This window comes from Asparagus officinalis, chromosome 10 (genome assembly GCF_001876935.1).
Source record: "Asparagus officinalis chromosome 10, Aspof.V1, whole genome shotgun sequence".
Lineage (NCBI taxonomy): Eukaryota > Viridiplantae > Streptophyta > Magnoliopsida > Asparagales > Asparagaceae > Asparagus > Asparagus officinalis.
Window position 1 is genome coordinate 39,864,664 of NC_033803.1, and position 17,500 is coordinate 39,882,163.

A 17,500-nucleotide genomic window follows, 5' to 3' on the forward strand; every position below is an offset into this window, starting at 1 on the left:
CAACGATCATATCCAAATGAGGTTGGCGGAATGTCGGTGAAGCTTATGCAATTCTAGTTCAAGATCCAAGTTCAGCTTCATCCGCATGTGTACCAAGTCGAGCTTATTGAAGATCAAGATCTAGCTTGGGTAACTTAGTATAGGTTTTATATTATGTGTGTTAAGTACGTTAAGCTCAATATCTATACACACATACTTATTGGTTTCTTCGTGTATATATATATAGTTATATATATATACATAAGTTTTGTTTTCTATGTATATACATATCTAGTTATATATATACATGCATGGTTTTGGGTTTTCATGTTTATAATATGAAATCACATATTTCATATTTACCATTGTGTTTTTGATAACATTGCATAGAATATGCAATTTTGTGAAAATATTGTATTATTAGTTTATAGACTTCAATATCAGTTCATACATGTTTTACTAAGTCTATAAAATCATTTTGTAAAGTTTTAAAAGTTGGTTTAGGTCAAAACATCAAACTCATGTGTTTATATTTTCGTGTTTTGAACTATTTTGCAAAATGATGATTTTTCACAAATGGGAAATGCAATTTGGAAAATTCCTTTTGTAACATGTTCATTTACATGTGTATATACATTTCCCAAAGTTTCATAATTTTTGGACTTCATTTGTTATTTTTAACATATTTTCAAAAGTCTTAAAAAAACAGTTTTTTGGAGTGTATCAGATTTCGGTCGACCGTACCGGTCGACCGAACCTGAGGTCAAAAATTCACTGGGCGTACAGAGAGCTGTCGGTCGACCGGTCCGGTCGACCGATGAAAATTTTCGGTCGACCGACGAATTTTCCGGTCGACCGACGAGTGTTCCTTCAGCTTCCAACGGCTAGTTTTTTGACCGTTGCCTTAGGGCTGTTTTGTCTTTTGCTCTGGTTTCTTGGCTGAGTTGTGAGAGGGTATAAATACCCCATTGTCTTCAACTCTCAAGCTAACTAAGAAATGTTTTAAAAGAAAAGAAAAGTTTAAGCAAGGGTTTAGGGTTTTACTGTTTGTTTGAGTTTGAGTTTCTGTTTACAAAGGAGGAAGCTTTAACTGCAGATTAAGGGATTCATTCTCAATCCCCTTCATCCTCTTCTTTGTGTTCTTAGAGAAGTTTTCTAACTCCTTTCTCTAGCAATTTCATTACTGATTTTTATATCCTTATTATTGCTAGTTTGCTATTTGAGTTAGATTTCATTTTACTCATTGTTACACACACCCACATTGAGCTTTTAGTATTTACATACATAGTATAGTTGGGTGGTGAGAGATTGTAACTTTGAGTTGTGCTTTCATTGTGTTCTCATCCATTGTAGAGAACAAATTTATATTTGTTACATTGTGAGCGTTGTAAGGTTTTCGGTGAGCTAGAAACCGAGTGTGTAGTGAGGTTTTCGGTGAGTTAGAAACCGAGTGTGAGGAGTGACGTTGATCGGTGAGCATTGAAAACCGATACTGTGAGGTGTAAACGTTATTCGGGTGAACGTAGAAAACCCGGTTGATAGTGGATTTCTCCCCGGGAGTGGGGAGCGGAGACGTAGGACGGAAGGTCCGAACTCCGTGATCATCTTTGTGTGTTTGTGATTGTCTTGGCGTCTCACTTGTGCTTATTGTTCATATCATTCTTGTCGCCATTATCTATTGTTCACATTGTCCACTATCTTGTTTATCTTGTTTATGTTTATATCACCCTTAGTTTATATATCCTTGCATATATATTTCATCATATAGGATATATCACTTTGTGTATATTGCATATTCTTGCCCATAATAGATTGGACACCTATCTTGTAAGAATATAGTTGTTAATTATTTTAATTGGCATTTAATCGGATTAGATTAGCATAAGACCCTAATCACCCCCCCCTCTAGGGTCTAACAAAGATGAGCGAATTTTCTGAATCAAATTAGATCTGAGCTAAAAAGAAAATCAAGAATAAAGCTCCGTTCGAACCCTGATCATGCGGTACTGCTGAATAGATTCCGCTAGATAATGCAAATCTCCTGGATGATGCAAAGATAGCCTGCTGACCCTTAATCCTCGGATTAAAAAGTAGTGCCTCTATTTCCCCATTGCTGGCTGAAATTATGACTCTGAGACTGTCGTCCGTGACCTCTATCTTGCTGGCTCCCTGTTGGTGTACTGCGACAATTCTTTCGCTCTTTGTTCGATCTTGTTGTGATTGTAACATGTACTCTAAATTCTGTACTACTTTGGCGCTCTCGTATCATACTGTGCTCCTTTCTTATATTGTCCTTGTTGCTGGGTTAAAGTCATTCTCTCGCTACTATAATTCTCTAGTTTTCGCAATAGTTCTCTTACCATTGTCATATTCACCATTCTGGTTTTAATTTCTTCCTTCACTACGGGTATATCTCCCTGCTTCACTTAGACTAGCTCTAACTACTTGTGGTGACTAAAATTCTCCCGAATAGGTGATAATTGCTACCCCATCAAAAATCTGGATGTTGTTGCTATCCTCCAGCGATGCCCTCAGTGCTGAATACATCTAACTTCTGCTTGGTACTGCTGACGGAAACAGATACACTTCTTGCTCCTCGAGTGTTGTAAGATCTTATTGCTAACGGTGCCATGAAGTCGATCAAATACTGTGGAGCCAGCTGCGGCTCGGCTCTGCATGCCCAGCTCTCCAGGTGCGAGTTTTACCTCGACCACATCCTCGTTTTGATATTTATAATATCAAAAGGAGAGCTTAATTATAACAGTAAGCGAGATAATAAATATATATATATATATATATACATAACGTATCACAATACGAATTCATAACACATAGTATTCACGCAAATACCTTCAATCAACATAAAAATAGTTGTCACCAACACGAGGACTTCAATGGATTATAGTCCAACACGAGGACTTCAATGGATTATAGTCCAACACATGGATTAATAATAATGTATGCTCAACACATGGACTATGAACAAAGAAGTGTAATTGTCACCAGCATATGTGGAAAGATATACATATCCCAATCTTGCACGTGTCTCGATGTGCGGGTCTAAACTTGTGTCAAAAGTGTCAACTCACATGTATAGACAAGTCACTATCATTGCAATATAGTGTTAGATAATCGAGGCGACCCTTCAGACGTATAAAATACACAACCAAAATAAATACCTGCACAAACAGTACGGCGGTCGACCGCAGAAACCACTCCGGTCGACCGCGCATAGGGCAGAGACGTTCTGCTCGACAGAACGCCCAGCGGTCGACCGCCGCGTCACACGCGGTCGACCGCGAAATGAACAGAAGCTTTTTCCAGATTTCTGTTCTGCTTCGAAATCGATCCAAACAATACATTACACATTCTAATACATATGAATCATCGTATAATAACATCTAGCATGAAAACAAAAATCATCACTAGGATTTGTGAACTTCTATACACATGATTTAAATGTTATAAAACAGTAAACTTGCATCAAAACTCAGAGTTCAAAAACAAATTTTCAGATCCGGATCTATTACAGAAAAGAAATTCATTTGGTGAGGTTATTTTCAAACTGAAATATTGGATTTTCGCATCATATGCTACAAGAACTATACTTATATGTAAACTAGCATTTTAGGCTCAACAAATCTCAATAAAATCATTAGAAAACCCATAAAAACGTGGGTGAAGGGCTGGGTGAGATGTCACTCGCCTGAGGGGGTTGATGAACACCCAAAAACGAGTGAGAACGGTCCTCCTTCAATTTGAGCAGCGAAACTCCACCAAAAATCCTTCGAAACGCCCCAAAAACGCCAAAATCCGAGCTAGGCTTTTGAGAGGAGAGAGAGAAGGGGGCTGGGGCTATTAGGGTTCAATAGAGGGTTCTGAGAGCTTCAAAACGAGTATATATACTTAGGGTAGCAATCGGGTTTGGTATAAACAAAACCCGCCCGAAATAGAACTGGCAGAACCAGGTTCGCTGCGCGGTCGACCGCAGCGACCACGGCGGTCGACTGCGCAGGTTCCTGGGTCATTCTCAGACTGGGGTTCGATGAAAAGGCTATAACGTTCTCATCTGATCTCGGAATGAGGTGATCTAAGATTCGTTGGAAAGATCTTGAAGGGACCTACAACTTTGATCTTATACACTTTTCCAGATTCTAAATAAATCACTGTGCAAAACATAAAAACTCTCAACTGGTCAAAATTCTCAGATTCTCACTATTTGCCTTTGTGCATGTTTTGTGTATTTACACTCGTATATTCACAATTATGCATTGAATTGATCTCAAATCAATTCCTATCATACTCAAACATAAAAATACATTATTTTCATCATATAACATATTTATAATTATTTATCACACTATATTCAAATTTTCGGGGTTTTACAATTAGGACTCTCAAATGATTTACCTTAGAGATGATATGGATTGTTTGTCCAACAAGGTAATGTCACATCTTTTGAATAGCGAATACCAAAGCGAGACATTCTTTTTCGACTAAATTATATCGGTGTTCGACTCGCATCATGGTCCTACTTAAGTAGTAGATGGCTTGCTCCTATCATTGGTCATTATTTTAGGCTAATAAAGCTCCAAGAGAATGATCCATAACTCTCACATATGACAGGAAGGGTTATCCCAATATCGAGGCTACAAGGACCGAAGGTTGAGTGAGATATCTCTTAATCCCCTCAAATGCTTCTTGACAGTCTCCGTCCCAGACGAAGGATACTCCCTTCTTTATGAACTTGGAAAAAGGTTGGCATCGTCCCAAGAGATTAGATATGAATCACCGGATGTAAGCCAATTTGCCTTGCAAACCTCTGAGTTCTTTAAGATTCTTCGGAGGCGGCATGTCTTGGATAGCATGAACTTTCTCTGGATCAAGAGAAATTCCCTTGGATGTAAGTATAAATCCTAGGAATTTTTTGTTTGATACCCCAAGGAATGATTTTGTCGGGTTCATCTTCAGCTGATGTGTTCGCATGATGTCCAACATTGTCTTCAAGTTTGTGAGATGATCACATTTGTGTTGACATTTCACTGCTATATCATCAACATAGCATTCAATCTTCTTGCGTAAGTGATTGTGAAAGATTGCATTCATCACGCGTTGGTAGGTTGCACCAGCATTTTTCAATCCGAAGGGCATTACTGTGTAGCAATATACCCCCAGTGATGTTCTGAAAGCTGTAGGTTTTTCATCTTCAGAGTCCATTTTGATCTGATTATACACTAAGAATCCATCCATAAAAGACATTCTCTCATATCCGCAAGTGTTGTTAATCATAACATCGGTGATAGGAAGCGGAAACTCGTCTTTTGGACAAGCTGCATTAATGTCACTAAAGTCTATGCATATCTGGACCTTACCATTTTTCTTGCGTACTAGAACTATATTGGCTACCCAATTAGGGTATTGTTCCTCTCTGACAAAGCCTGAGTCTATGAGATTTCTCACTTCTGACTCAATTGCTTCTATGATCTCTGGACAAAATCGGTGTTGTTATTGTTTAACAGGTTTTGCATGCGGATCAATATTAAGACGATGCATGGCTATCTTCGGATCGAGGCTAGGCATATCTTCATAATTCCAGGCAAAGACATTCATGTATTCTCGAATAAGAGATACAAGATCTACTTTCTCAGATGGAGATAGACTTTCACTTATGAAGATTTATTTAGGGTCGGACTCATCTCCCATGTTAACCTGAATTACCTTATCTTCAGTTGATGGTCCGCACTGCTCGAAGCGCATATCACACAAGATGTTAAGGCGTTTGATCCAAGGGTCGCTAGTTGACTCCATTAACTCTTCGTCACCACGTGCGTCTTCATCTGGGTGACTAGTCAAAACCATGTTCACAGTCAGGCTTCCAAAGAGAAGTCCAGTGCTGACATCGGATTCCCATGAAGATGTACCGGATGAATGGTCTTGATGCCGACACTCATCGGTTTTGTTTTCTGAAGGAGAAGGGATTGTGACATAACTCACACCTCTTCTAGTTTTCTGATAATAATCCGGAGGTTTTTCTTCGGGAGTGAGAGATATTCGGACGGGTGTTCGCCTTCCTTTCTCGATGTTTAAACCCTATTTTTCATTAAAGTTATATCCCATTCGTTTAATCAGATATATAGAATTTGGTTCATGGTAATAGAATTGAGGAACCCGATTATCTTCTTCTGAACTTCCTCGTTAGAGTAATTCAAGTTTAACTTTACCGAAGTGGATTAGCTTCTGTCCTTTCCTTTTGGACGAGACTTTGAAGAAAGCATTCTAGGAGTCTTCTACTTCTTCATCTGACATGAAGGATGACTTAATCAGCAATGTTAGTGATGCCTCGGCATATAATGTGTGCCATGGATCGGTACCTACATCAGTATCATTCTGTATTTGTTCATTTTTAGATGACTCATCAGACAAGTATGCTAAAATAAAGTCTTCATTAATGCACCACTCTTCCTCACTCGGTACATTATTATTATTCTCGACCTGGCCCATTATATTAGAGTTCAACTCCCATGGACAATCTTCTTCAGAATCTGGCTCGATGTCGGTTTCATTAACACTGCCAACATCTTCTTTCTTCTGAGATTCCAAGTAGAAGACAAAATCTGTGTGGAAATTTCCTACCCCTCTGAAAGGGTACTTTTCCGTAATTAGGGTTCGGACTTCTCCTTCATCGTTAGCATACTTCATGACCTGATGTAGGGTAGATGGGACAATACAGTTTACATGAATCCATGGCCGCCCAAATAATAAATTATAGGACGCGTCCGCATCTATAATGTAACAAGTCACTTCAGACTTGAGATCTTCGATTTGACACCTGAGCTTGATTTTCCCTAGGGATTGAGTACGGTTGAAGTTAAAACCAAAGATAGTGGTCTAGGTGGTGTTCAACCGATACATGGAAATCCCTAAGACCTACATGACCTTGTAAAGTATGATACTAAGTGCTGAGCCAGGTTTAACTTGGACACGATTAATTTATGAGGACCCAATGTACCATGTGTAGTACAAAGATCTGTCATGCTTGTGCTTGACATGCATGTCTTCCTGAGTAAATGATATGCAGGGTAAACTTCTAGCTGCTTGTGGACACTGTATAAAATACTAGCCTTTAGAAACTTTAGGAATCAGAGTAATTTGCTGATAAAGCTTTCCGTATTCGTTAAAGCTTCAATTAGAGCTTTCTTGGTAGTTTTAAACAATCACAGAAGCTCGTACAGGGTAATCCTGGCCGGTATGTTGGCCAATTGCACCAAGATATTGAATCGAAAAGGAGTGCTCGATTCCCCGGGTTTTTGAGAAAGGTTATTATTGTACCGAGTTTCTTTCCGCTTTTCTTTGTCAATTGACATTTGAGGAACAGAACCCCTAGCATCTTGGTGCTATTCTTCTGCTTCTTGAGCATTCTAATCATAGTCTTTCAGATAAGATTTTCCTGACCGGGTGTCAGGGTTACCTCTAGGTATGCTGCAAGAACAATCCCCTATTCTTCTGAATTTGTGAGAGGTTAGAGATGATCATTATTCTCATTAATGGATGGGATAATCATATTGGATGACTTAACCTTACCTCTTGTCTTTTTGGATGAGGTGTTCCTCCACTGTTGGTCTTCAACCATATCGGGATGGACCCACATGATCCCCCCTTTCGAGGTAGGGAGGGGTATCAACCCTTTATCTTTTTGACCGTACGGGTTAGTGTTTTTCATATGCATTACCCCTTTATGGATGGGGATAACTCCATCTGTAGCTATCGTTAGAGGAAAATTACCGAACTGGACCGTTATCAAATTAGTGGATACAGTCTTTTGCTCGGGCTTCTATGTAAGTACATTAGCATTCACTAAAATTTTCAAGATATCCTTAAAAACATAACATTTTCTGGTAGGATGTCTCAGAAACCTGTGATAACGGCAGTAATTAGGGTCGTCAACTTTTCATGCTTCATCTGGTTTCCTGATCTTGGGAAGTTACAGTTTATTATTCTTCTGAAGTAGCTGGAACAAAGTGTCCACATGTTGCTCTTTAAATGAGTACTGCTTGGACGCTCTTTGCTGGTTTGGTGCTTTTCCTTGCTTGCCAGGTGATGCCCGCGTGCTGGTGTCGGTAGCCAAAGTCTCCTTTCCTTTGGATCTCGAAGCATTATTCTGGTTGCATTGCTGTTGTGGTTTTGGTTGGGTAGCTTCCTCAGCCTTAACCCGAGCAACTATTTCTTCGGCTTGTTCTCCTTGTGAAACGAATTGCCTCCAAGAGCGATATTCCCCCACCCCCATTTACACAAGGAGCTAGGTCTCCAAGTTATGCCTGCAAGTCTCGACTAAAGTAGACTGGGTCTGGACAAACACTTCCGTATCATCTTTGAAAAATCTGTCTAAGAAGAGCCTTTCCAGATCTACCCATTTTTGAATAGATCTAGCAGACAATTTCATAAACCACACAAAGGCAACTCTCTTAAGAGTGTCGATGAACAGACGAGTCAGAATGGCGTCGTTTACTACCACATCTCCGGTCTGTGACTTAAAGTAGTAGATGTGTTAATTTGGTGATCCTGTACCATCGAAAGGTTGCAGAGTTAGAGCCTTAAATTTCAGTGGATAGGAAGCTGTGTCCCACTCAGCAGGATAAGGCCGTATTATCCCTTCTTCACGAAGCTCGCTTCTGTTGGCAATTGCGTTGAGGTGAGCCTCTACTTCATCGATCTTAGATGATTGAGGATTCGGTTCTCTTTCCATCTCCTTCTCATTTTCAGATGAAGACTCTAGGTTGTGAGTTTTACATTTCGAATTCTCATGTGCCTTCTGTTTTCCCTTTGAAATTGTCCTCCAAGAAGATTCAGGCTTGTGGCTTCTTTCTGCAAGGAACTGGGCCAGCAACTCTTTCACTTGGGAGAAGTATTTCTTACTGTGCTTGGAGCATAACATAATGCTCGTCAACCCTCTTAGCTAAGTCATCGAAGCTTCCAGTCATATAGGCGGGAGTTTCATGTACCATGATGGAGCTTGATGATTGAGAATCCGTAATTACTAAATGTTCATCATCTGAAGTAATCCCCTTAGCTAACTTTTGATAATTAACTGAGCGGATAACTCTTGTCTGGGTTCAAGTGTGGTGATATATTCCTTCAAACTCATCACAGATTTCCCGGACAGTAGGGGAATGACTTCTTTCTGATTCATCAGAACTGGGAGCTGAGGATTTCCCTCTGTCGATCATATTGATAGTGACCTTGGGATATTCAGTTTCGGAGATCTTCTTCTTATGATGACATTGTCGTTTGGTAGGCCTAGTGACATTTGTTAATCAATCAAATATTGATTGTCGAGGCACGGACGCACAACAGTGACACTTTGAGAGGACTATAGAAATAAGCCGCTCACATTGGCATGAATGAGCTATTTGTTGCGTAGGTCTCCATCTCGACTGTAATTCTCGCAAATCAGAGACTTGGAAGGAATCTTTCACATAGCGTGAGGATGGAAATGGAACCTCCTGTCCTTGAGTGGGTAAGACTGGTTCTTGTCATGCATGAACTTTAAACCCATGTCGGCTCCCTTGAACTCAGCGAACCACGTCACATTCTGGAGAAGAAACACGAGGGTTGCATTTGGATTTGTAAATACTAGGCCGAGGCCTGCGTCTAGTAGATAAAACAGACCTCTGATGGTTATATTTTGGTTGAACGTACCCCTGAGGTTACGTTTGGTTGGTGAAACAGACCTTTGAAAGTCATGTTTTGGTTGAACGCACTCATGAAGTGTGCGTTTATCTTTAGAAATGTTTTTCTGAGGATTGCATTTTGGATGAACAACGCACCACTGAGGGTCGCATTTAAGTTGTATTATACGAGGTTCATAATTGAGCTCGTTACCACGAAGTGTGCGTTCAGGAGCAGAAACACATCGCTCAGGCAGAGGCTCGAGAACACGACCTTCGCGTTAGTTCAGATTTTGGCTATTTCGTAGATGCGCTCGTCGTATGGATCTTCTCCTTCTTCAAGCTACATTCTTCTTAGCTTGTTTCAAGGCCTTGGTAGCAACGTCGTCAGTGTTGATCAGAATTTCCTCCGTCATAGGCCTTTTACGACCCGTTAAACACCATTTTGATGCGGGTGTGGGATTTTCAACTTGCTGAACAAGTTTGGCAGAGGCTAAGCCCACTCCTTTAGAGGAGGGGCTGTTTGATGAATCTTGGCCAAAGGAGAAGGTTTTCTTTAGCATTCTAGCAACAATTGGAGTTTTGATCTCTTTAGAGATCTTGCGGACATTACGCCTAGCCTTGGGGCTAAACGATCCAGATGAGAGGGCTTCCTCGTACTTGGCTTGATCAAACTCTACAATGAGAGTTTTGACGGTTGTACCAGTTAAATGAACATCGGATTGCACCACCACTTCTTCGTCAGAGAAGCTTATCCCCAGTGGAGTCGCTATCTTTTGTTTGGTAGAAAATTTGTAAGAAGACAATGAAAGAATTGAATGTTTTATTCTCTGTCAATCTCAATTACAATTTAGATTTCTGATTATAAAGGAGAAGAGAATTGATCTAAATTCTCTCCTTTGTTTAATTCTCGGTTCTTTACGGTGGCGATGGAGTGACTCCTTCGAATGCTCGCATCGAATTTGCTCTTCGTTGATGATATGAATGTCTTGTCTTGCTGGAACAACTAACTTGCATGGCAAGCTTGATTAAGAACTCTTAAACAAGTTTTGTAACTCAGAACGAGTATCAAACTCTGTGAAAAAGAGTTGTTTGAACTGAATAATCGGTTAATAAGCCAAGTATCCAGACCCTTTGTTGCTGGTGGATGCTCCAAGATCTTCTTGTTGCCAAGAACTTCCCTCTAGCTGATCTCGTGGATGATCCGATCTAAAAAATCCAACCTCTTAACTCAGTTGAGTAATGTGGTTATTTATAGGGGGATAAGGGGTGTAACCTACCCCTAAATCCACTCCAACGTGGGTGAGAATCCCTCAAAATGTAGGATAAATGGCTCTGAGACCGTTCAGCTTGTGTTTGAACAAGTCAAATGCTTCAATCAATGTTATAGGCCTTAACTCTGCGTTTTAAACTTGAGACGCAGAGTTGGGTGCTTGCTAAGAATTGAAAACATAGGGGCCGCTTGCGTTTTGAGTTCTAACTCTATGTCTTAGACTTGAGATGCAGAGTTGGGTATCTGCTAGAGATTGAAAACGCACGAGCCGCTTGCGTTTCGTTTGCGGAAGGTCGAAAACGTAAGGATCGCCTGCGTTTCAAAAACTAAAATGCAAAGGTGAATTCTGCAGTTAGAAGGGGCTAATGACTTGTAACCTCTCCTGTAAAGCATTGCAAAGACTATTGTTTAGTAATCTTCACTTTAGCTGTTTTGAGGTGTGAAAGTTATCAGATTGTAACTCTCACCATTGATGGTAAAAGCCATTGAATAGAGTTTTCGTCAGTTGTCGGAAGGGTCGTTGAATTGTAACTCCTCTCGATCTACATGAAAAATCCTCCATTTGCAGCTTTCATTTGTTAACATAAAAGTCGTCTGGTTGTAACCTTCTTAGTCAAGACTGTTGGTTGAGGTTTGATAGGGATCAATTATCTATTATGATTTTTAGACAACCTACAACATTCGACTTGGAGTTTGAGTCGGTACCCAATATATCCTCCCTCGATGAAAAATCTCCAAGTGTCTCAATAGCTTTAGCAAAACTCGCTCTCTTCTTCTTGTTCTTCACCTCTCCCTTGTGAACAAATCACTCATCTAAAAAGCAAATATGATTGTTATTCTTTCTCCCTTGTAAAATCAAATCATCATCTTTACACACTTTGCGCCACTCTCCTTTAGCCACATACTTGTACCCACGCGATGCTGTCTCACCCAACAAAATTAATTTAGCACTACATGACGGCACGTATCTCACATGATGAAGAATTCGGATCTTCCTAGTGTGAATCTTGAGGCGAACACTCCTAACGTCTTCAGCCTTCATCTTCTCGATGTTTCCAATGATCATATCATCAAATTCTTCATCTATCTTTAATGTTTGAAAATAATTTTTATCATTGAAAACGTGCATAGAGGCTGTAATATCTAACACCCAAGTGTTACTCGCATCAGTATCTGTACTATGCATCAACAGCACATCAACTTCATCACGCATAACTATCGAGGAGTCCAGCTTCTTTCCATTTTCTTGAAGCTTCATTTGTCTAATCCTCTTCAAATCATATCACATCTGAGAACATTTGAACTGAATATGACCCTTCTCTCCATAATAATAGCACTCTCTTTTGCTGTCGTCTCGAGCACGGGATTTTGATCTTCCTCAAAAACTGTCACATCTACCATTACTCCTCCCTCGATTAGAACCTTCAAAATCTAGTGCACTCTCACCACCATTAGATACGCTCTCCTTTCCCATCATTCTTTAATTCTCATGTATGAGTGTTGTCACATCATCGAACTTCAAAGTTTGCTTCCTTACAATTATTGTCTGAACTAAGGACTTGTATGACTTTGGCAAAGAAGATAGTAGGAGTAGCGTCTGCTCTTCTTCTTTAATCTCCTAACCAATATTCATAAGTTGGCAAACTAGCTGATTAAAACCACTGATGTGGTCTTAAATTACAGTACCTTCTTTCATCTTCAATGAATAAAGTTTTATTCTCAAACACAATTGGTTAGTCATCGACTTCGACACATAAATCCCCTCGAGCCTTTCCCATAGCCCCCTTGGTTTGGTCCCCTACATAACATTATACTTAATCTCGGAGGCGAGTGTCAAACGAATTGTTCTAATCATCATCTTTTGTAAGAAACTCCATTCAGCATATTTTAATCCTTCAGATTTCTTCTCCTCCAAAGCTTGACCAACACCCTGCTGCATAAGAATATCTTAAATCGTACACTACTATACTACAAAATTTGTTTTTCCATTAAATAGCGGAATATCGAACTTCAGACCTAAAAAAGTCATCATCTTCTAACCATAATTAAAATTCAAATCAGTCACTATAGAGATTGGATTTAATAAAACCAACGTCAAAACAAACTCAGCACATCGAAAACCCTAGGAAAGACTCTGGATCACCAAAATCCACCTTCAAACCCTCGATAAAAGACAAATCAATTTGCACAGTGAAATTTGGTTAAATATATTGTAACCAAACCCTCACCCACGTGAACAGTGCTCCCACTGCTATTGTATTCCCAATGCTATAGTATTCATGTTGCTACAGTACTTTTCTTTTTTCCTTCCCTCCGATGTCAATCATCGCACTTCGACCATTGACGCTTTCACCAATCGCACACCATTCAAACCTCTACAGACCATTAAATCCCGCTCTGATACCATTTGTTAGGATTTTTTTGATCTCGTAAAACCCTAAAAATCACCAAACGCAGAAAATAGAATCACACAGGATTTAACATGGAAAACCCTCAATAAGGAAAAACCATGGGATAAAAATGAATCGACTATCACCTCCAAATTATAATTTCTTACATGGACAAAGACTACCAAACCCTCTCTCTCACAATACTCTTGAACCTAGTTTGTGACGCCCCTAGTTTCACACAAGGTTGCAGTCCAAAGTGAACCCAAAGATATCAAACCTACCATACACCCAATACTATGCAACAACATATTTTTACCATCATAGTAATATCTCTCTAGTGGAATCAAATACAAATAGTGTGGGTACAAGCAGATAGATTAAAGGTAATGATACAAAGAACATAATATAAAGGAAAGATCCAATAATAAATATAATCATGTTCCAACAATAGAAAAGAAATACATCTGATAAGTCTAAAATAAGAGTAATAAATCTCTAACACAAGAGTCAACTGAATATAGTACTAAGGCACTCGGCCTCTAACATAAAATAGGTCTCTAAAGACGGAAAATAAATAAACGTCTACTGTAGAGCACTAACTAGCAACTAATAAATGACAGTGAGCTAAACCGAGTCTCCGTCAACCTGCGACTCTCCAGACACCTGACTCGCTGCCAAAAAAAGATGGAAACAACGAGCGTCAAAGCGCTAGCGAGAATATCTCCACCGCCTCCAGGGAGGAAAGGGGTTTGGTGTATAAAAATACAAGTGATAGCATACATAATATATAAATTATATGCACTAAACTAAGAGGAAATTAATATTTAGAAATCCACAACACGAGAATGGATACGGTGAATGAAATAATCCAAACAAGGAAACCCTTATATATATACCACGTATACCAAATTGTGAATCTCTAAATATCAACTCTAAATCTTATGAATAAGTATAAATAACAAAGAATATCATATTACCAAACATCATCCAAAACAAGTCATGTCATAACTACCCTCGGGTAGTTGGCGTGATTACAAGTATAATTATCCGGTAAAAGATCTCATGTAGTATATGTCATGTATGACAAACTTCAGCCTTATACCCTACACTCGGGGTAGATACTATGAGAGCAAAATACAATTCTATGATTCCTCTATAAAGAGAATGGTGTGGAGTATAGGCGCTCATAATATCATGTGGCTCATCGCAATATTTGCAATTCACTACCTTACTCGAACACCCTATGAAATATAGGAATATCAGCCTAATCTGGAACCCAATACAAATAAAAGAAATATAGAGTCTCGGCACTCACAGCATCCTGTGGTTCACAACCGAACTCGCTTACTTTGGGGATAGTAGGCATATCAGCCTAATCTAGAACACAATGATGAATAACAGAGTGTAGTCCACTGCGGTCTTATTGTAGTATACCAACTAACCCACTTTGAGTATAGTCAATCCGCGGTCTCATTGTGTTGTACCAACTAATCCCACTCAAGCATTCAAACTAATACGTGTCCTCTTGTAAACAAAGCACGTGTATCGACGTGTGATTCGTACATCGTGTTTGCGACCGAGCATGCGTGGAAGAAACATCATATGCAAACCAGCATCAAACCGATCGACCGATTATATCTCATCGGTCAACTGATGTGACGTGTACAAAACATGCACACAAACAGACCTTGATCGGTCGACCGATGGATAAGTTCAGTCAATAGACAAGAAAAGAAAACCCAGCCTCTTGCAGGATGATCGATCGACCGATTTCCTTAATTAGTCGACCGACCAGCCAAAAATCTTAGTTTCCTGTGAGTTGTTAAATTCAGTCAAAATTCATCAACATTGAAATCTTTCAAGGAACTCATGTGTACATCTTCATTAAATATGATTAGGTTATATTCTACTACATGAAAACACAAATACAAATATTTGATTTGTAAACTTATCGTAGAAACAAATTTAAATCAGTAAAACTCACATTAGATCAACTTCAGATCATGAACCCTAATTAAAGAAACCATCTTCATAACCTTTTAAATCAAAAAGATCAAATCTTTATATCATACAGTTTAAAAGGAGTGATCTTTACTCATAAAAAAAGGTTTTGAAAATTCAATAAAACCAAATAAATTTAAGGAAAATAGGGATGGAATTGGAAGAGATGAAACTCGCCTCAAATGTCATGTTGGACTCCCAAACACACGAGACACACGATCCTCCTTCACCAAACGTCGTAGATCTCGCCCTACTCTAGGTTTTTTCTTCTTAAAGCTCTCCAAATTCACAAGAAAAATCTCTAAGGTTTTTGAGGGAATGGGGTGGCTAAACAACGTGGGAGTAACAGGAGAAAAGAGGAGAAAAATCGGATTTATATCATATGTGTGTGTGTGTGTGTGTCTGTGTGTTATATATATATATATATATATATATATATATATATATATATAATCGATCTTAAATCGATTTCAATCATACTCATTCATCCCAAATTAATATTAACCACAATAAAACTCAATTATTATTATTTTCTCATAATATAATCAAAATTATGCGGTTTTATACGGTTACACCCTTTAAAAACCCTGATTATAAGAATATTGTCTCTCTCTTTCTAAATACTCTAAAACCCTAGAATAGGACACATTATTTAAAAACACTCCTGACTTGCCCGCCAAGTTAACTTGGCTTCTAACAAAACTACTAAGACCGGACCTATCCTTCAAACCCGCATCTGACTTGGAGTTTGAATCGGTACCCAACACTTGATTCCTCATGGCTCCCTCGTGAATTCTTGAATTACTTTCACACCATATGCAATAAACAGTACATGGTGGTAAGGCCAATCTCCTCCCAATATTGTCCAACTTCATCCTCCCCCTGTAGTTGGCATAGTAGTCTACTAATGTAGACCACATACAGCTCTTCTTGAAACCCAGCCAAGTCATCATGTTGTTCCTCATTCATAGAGAAGTGACATTGAAAAAATAAATGTTCATAGCTTCAGCATCTCGCATACAAGGAGAGGAAACGTTACATAGGGTCACTCCCCTCTTGCACAGCCTATAAAGCCTCCTCTGCATTGCTAACCATAGGATGTATGAATGTTTCGGAACATTGGTTTCTCCCCTAATAATATGCTACCGATCCACATGATTATTATCATTACTGAGCTCATGATATGCCATAGTTCTAAAATATCCCCCAGTACACCAATTTTAAGTTCATGGGAGCGCAAACTCCATACTACCTCATCTCAGATATTTCTAGAATTTGGTTCCAAGTGCAAGAATCACCAACTTTAGCTTGTACACTCCGATTATCTGCCTTTTCAAATAAGTGTTATGGATTTAATCCATGTAACTATTTTTTCATGAATTACGCACTAGATTTTCAATCCATAAGCATAGCTCTGGGCCTCAGCTTGAATAGATCTCCAGTTCTACACCTTCAATCCTTTCGCATAATGTCTCCCAGGCAAACAAAAGTGTCTCTGTGGAATCATGAGGCCTGCTTCTGTAGTACCTTCTACAAATAGCATCCACTTGCTTTAATATTTTCTCTGGTAGTTGTTGTGGGTCAAGCCCAAGATAATGCCCACACGATATTTACATGAATTAAAATTCTACCTAGAAGAAGATTTGGATGATCAATTTATAATAGAAATATGTTTGGAAAATTCAATTTATGAGAACCCTGAAATTAACTTCGGCGCGATAGTACCGTGAACAGTAACCGAGAAGAAAAAGGTGGAGAGAGAGAAAAAAGTTTAAATTCCGGATAGCTCGGTTGTCCGATTATAGTGATTCAAAAAGCCGTTGTCTTCAGAACGACGACGCCGTCGAGGGTACAGTGTTGATTTCTCCGCAAGAGTTAGAGATTTTTTGGTGAGATAGATTTTAGGGTTTTGGTTCCCTGGAGGTAACACTGTATCTTTCTCTTATGATTTAATCTTCAAGTTCAAGTGTAACTTGGAGGAATTATACTCTTGATTCATAGTGAAATATTTCTCTCTGGATTGCTCCATGGACGTAGACATGATTTGTCGAACCACGTTAAATATTGGTGTTTGCTTGCTTATAGTATTTTTATTGGTACCGTTATTCGTTTAGTGTTTAATTTTACACATAGATCTCCCTAAAATTCCTAACAAATGAAATCAGAGCACTGATTCGAGGCGTACTTTGAGA